At 29.1% G+C, this 5153-nt stretch overlaps 1 long non-coding RNA gene across 1 annotated transcript; it reads right to left on the bottom strand.

The window, feature by feature from the left end:
* Nucleotides 1-1192: 1192 nt before the first annotated feature.
* Nucleotides 1193-4448, bottom strand: LOC133667030 (uncharacterized). Its single transcript, XR_009832120.1, has 5 exons — nt 4269-4448; nt 4038-4155; nt 2587-3270; nt 2178-2491; nt 1193-2039 (listed from the first exon to the last, which is right to left on the bottom strand). It is a non-coding gene; the product is annotated as an uncharacterized LOC133667030 (long non-coding RNA).
* Between the last annotated feature and the right edge of the window lie 705 nt (nt 4449-5153).

Raw genomic sequence — 5153 nt, 5'->3', positions numbered from 1 at the left:
AATGGTTTCCCATTCTTTGAACCCAAACAAGATCCAAAAGATGAGAAACCATTCGTTGTAGCCCCTCTTCGCGACAGTTTGTCGAGGCCTCTTCGGTCTTCCTCCTTCGAGCGCAATGCCCGCTGAAACTTAAATCTAGGCTCGAGATTCACTAATCGTAGATAAAAAAAAAAAGAAAAAAAAAAGACTAAATCCCGGAAGCTAATCGCACGTGGACGACCAACGATCGCAATGATAATTGTCCGTACACGCGCAGAATCTCGAGCGCAACGTTCGTTTCGAGAATTCACGACCGCGACCGCGGAATTCGAAAAATCGATGAGAAAAACCAGAGACGAATGGTATTCATGATCCATTCCTCTCAGCTTTGCACTCGATTTTTCAAATTTTATTTCCTGAAACAGGTTGTCACGCGAAAACGCGCCTACCCGATCGGAGACTGTGACAACCTGCCCGGCCCTACCTACTTATAATTAATACACACATACCAGAAGTATACTACCTATCCTACCTAGCCCTATATTTAAAAAATGGCAAAACAGGCATTCCAACACATTCATTCCACGATTCTCACACATAACACTCGGGCGCAAAATGCCTACACTAGGGAAAACGTCCCGGGACGCCTCCGACACCCGAGCTTGGCATACTACTTTCACACTCTAATTTTACGTACCATTTTACTGAAATCGACTAACAATGGCTAATGATCATTGCGTAAAAAATAATAAAATTATGTGTCTCAATTTTAATTATGAATATTCGTGTTATCATAAACTATATGGTATCTTTTAAAGATAGAATATTATTAGAATAATATTCTATTGAAATAAAGTATCGTTATTACAATTATTTCATCGATGTAAGATATTAATCTTACATTATTATTTATAATAATCCGCAATACTTAACAGCGGATATGATATTGATATATTTGATATGATATATTTTAAATTATAATTAAATTATTAATTGTTAATAGATTTGAAACGACGCAATTCCACAGCCTAACCATACACACAATGTGGAAAATACGTCGTGCACGATACACTAACGCATTGTCAGTCGCTAAAAAAATTTGTATGAACTTATGAACTAAGATCATCATGCCCATTGCCTCTCTCCCACCCAAGTAGCACCTGGGCACGTGAGTGAGTTCCTGGCAATGAACACGGAAAGGATTAAATCTGAAAATCCTAGCTAAAAAGATATATATTAATATAAATACTTTATATCTAACGGGCTAATGAATTTTAATTTTTTATATTCTTATTTGATCTTAAATTTTAATGACTCTATATTTTACTTTTTATCAATGCAACAAATTGTAATAAATTTTTAATATTCTAATACTTTATGAAAGAAATGGCAAATCAAAAAATATATATATATTATTAAAGAAATGAGATAATGCAATAAATTAATTAATTAAAATTTAAATATTAATAAAGATACCCTCAGGCGACTCCTCCATCAAAGCATATTTTTGAAAACTCGAAAAAATATTCAAAATTTATAGCTTCGATTTTAAAGTCTGCCTGTCGCGAAGTGTCTTCTTGTACGTAAAATTTAACATATTTTCGAAAGAAATAAAATTTTACTATCTTTACTATCTTCAAAAGATCAAGCAAGTCGATCATTTAATATAAAAGAAAAGATTACTTATTCGAATATTCGTGACTAATTTATACACGAATACATGCATTTAGATATTTGACTTTTGCAAATATCCATATTAAATTGAACTTTATATAATTAACTTGGAAAATCATTAATATTTAGAAGCGCGTTGTACAAGAAGACCTAGCCTAAGCTAATAAATAAAAAAATGTTATTACTCACGGGTATAATAAATACCCGTGGTCACTGTGCTCGTGCAAAATTCTACGTATACAACCAATCACCCGTGTCGATTCGGATCTTTCATCCTACGACATGATTGAGTGACCGGAGGAATCAAAATGCATGCGACTCACCATAGATGCGAAGAATCTGCATTGCCATAGGAAGTCATCTCATCAAGTAAAAGGAAGTGGAAACTGTAACAAAAAAATGGATCATTATAATTTAAAACATGTATATATATAATGGATATTTTAAAAAATTAATAAGCAAATAAGAATAGAAAAAGTTAAATGAAAAATCTTAATTGATGAAAAATATATAAAGATAATTACCTCTTCGCGTGATGGATGATCGCCTTATTCTCTTGATGCACTGACTCTAACATATACGCGAAACGAATATTTAAAACATAAAAAAATAAAATAAAAGACTATAGCACGTTCGTTTAATTTTCAATCGGCGAACAAACACTGATTTTATTTTCGCGAGTGTAAATATAATAATTAAATTTAATTAGAGCTTTTGCGCTCTAAAAAAATAATAAAAATACTATTACGTAACAAACACTGACTCTATAACCGCATTGCGCGCGGTCACAAATTTTTGGAGGTTGAAGCCCAGAAAAAGTCAATAAGACTATCAGGATCTTGAAAAAAAAAAATATCATGTATAATTTTTTTCGTACAAATACAGCATTGATTATTATTTAAAATGAAAAGAAAAGAATACAAAGATAATTACCTCTTCGCGTGATGGATGATCGCCTTATGCTCTTGATACACTGACTTTAATATATACGCGAAACGAATATTTAAAAAGAAAAAAAAATAAAATAAAAGACTATTAACGCGTTCGTTCGAATTACAATCGGCGAACAAACACTGACTCTACATTCACGAATATATTACAATTAAATTAAGTTAGAGCAATCGTGCTCTAAAGAACAATGAAATTACTATTCGAAGCAAACACTGACTCTATCGACCGCATTGCGCGCGATCATACAAATTTTCTGAAAATAAAGTTGGGATGGGGGAAAAAAGGAAAATATTGTTTTAATATTTTCCTTTCTTTTCTATCAAGCATTTGTTTAAAAAAAATAATGTTAAATTTTTACAAAATTTTTCAAAAAAAATATCTCATTAAGAATCTATTTGGAATAAAAAAATAATTTAACATTTAACATTAAGAATATAATTCATTTAATCTGTTCTATCTTTATTTTATTAGTGTATTGACAAATTATGAATTACTTAACAAATATAAATAGTAAAACTAATATAATAATAATAATACAAATAAAATGTTACCACAATATCCACCATCAGATTAATAATTGTATAAATGTTCATTATGGCATCCATATAAGAATCTCTTTTTCCCATCTTTCTTTTTAAAAAGACATCCTAGCAATTCTTTGTTAACCTGTACAAAAAACAATCAAATCTTTAAAATGTATAAAATATAAAACCAATAGTATATTATTAATTATTTATATTAATATATCATTAATATAGATAATTAAAATCAAATCCTATTTTGCAAGTTTATGATATGAAATAATTCTAATTGAATATACAAATGCAGAAACAAGAACAATTTTTTTTCACAAGTGATTAATTGTAACAATATTTAATAAAATATTGAATAATAAAAATGTTAATCAAATAGTATTTTATAAAAAGTAAAAGAAAAACGGTGCAAATATAGAAACGTAATAAAGAAACGTAATAGAGAGACGCAATAGAGAGACGTACCTGAAACGAACCGTCTAATCGCCAATTTCGACAACGAATAACACCTCGTGCTACGATTTCGGTTATCGAATTAGAAATAAGAGAGGGGATATGTCCGGAGACACAATCAAAACATGTCGGAAAAGCAAAACATATCGAGCATGGCATAAACACAAACCGTCAATTTCCTGGAATAGTTATATTCTAAGAAATATTTTCGGTCGTGGGGCCTCGAAAATCAAAACAGAGATAATACGAGGTCGAAAATCAAAACAAATACAAGTAATACGAGTTGAACGCACGATTAGACGCGTAGAAGGCATTTGTACGCGAGAGAGAGAAGACGTGTGTGAAATAAAATTGTTATAACGATTTAATTATTTCATTTTCGCATGAATAAAAAGACGAAAAAACATATAGTAATTAAATCTTTTGTTAAAATAAATCAAATCTTACCATATTCTGTGTCGTCGAATCATCTTTCATCGTGTGCGCATGTGTGAGATGTGTGTGTACGTGTCAGTGTGTGCAAAATTATTACGTCGCAAAATTACGCCGGTAATCGAACGATAACCTGTACGAATAAAAATCGAAACCATAAAACGAATGTAATAAAAGTACAATTATACTAAAATAAAATGATAATTTGAATCAAATGTTGCTTTAAGAGTGCATAAGACAAATTACCAGTAATTTTAATTGCCAAAGACGAACAACAACGCAGCACGACGAAAAAGGTTAGAAAAATTACTCAATTTTTATATAACAATGTTTAATAGATGATTAAACAAACACTTATTAATCAAATGACACTATTAATAATCTATAAATAGTAATAATATGCACTATCAATAAAAATTCTATGCAATTACACACCTGTGCCGGTATAACACGTCCTGCACTCGCAATTTTCAACGGTAGACTGAAGCCATGCGAACCGATTTTGTAAGCGGCTCTGTGATTGGCTGAAACTGTATGTCCTTATTTATTAAATCCGCGCGGAAATTAAAATGTTATATAACATTTTAAATATGAATTCATATACTAATGAAATCTTAAAAAAATAATTCAATTAAAATCACGTTTAAAATAAAAATAATTATATTATTTTATAAAATATTAAAATTGAGTTTTTAAATATTATAATTCTATAAAGATATTTTAATTAAGTATGTATAAAATAAGAATAAATTATTGTAAAATTAATCGAATATAAAAATTAAACAAAATTGAAAAAAATCTAAATCATAATTTAACGTGATTTTTAATTAACTTAGAATAATTTATTTGAAATATAAAAATTAATTTAAAGAATTAATAAAAGCAAGATTAGGAATAAATCATTTTAATAGAATTTTTTTTTTTTCTTTAATCAAACATTAGAAATTTTAAATTCTTTACATTCTTTAATAAACTAATTCTTAATATTTTATCGCAATTTAACAATCAATCAAAATTCTGTAAAAATATTCGATTCAAATTCGTTGTAGGAATTATTTTTATCGATCTATTACAATAGAAGTTCATGGTGATCGAACAGATCTGCAAATCACGTTCTCGTTTCTAGGGAAT

The sequence above is a fragment of the Apis cerana genome, linkage group LG12, assembly GCF_029169275.1.
Source record: "Apis cerana isolate GH-2021 linkage group LG12, AcerK_1.0, whole genome shotgun sequence".
In the NCBI taxonomy this organism is placed as follows: Eukaryota; Metazoa; Arthropoda; class Insecta; order Hymenoptera; family Apidae; genus Apis; species Apis cerana.
Note: the sequence above shows the minus strand (reverse complement) of the source record. Positions and strands in the feature narration are given on the sequence as shown.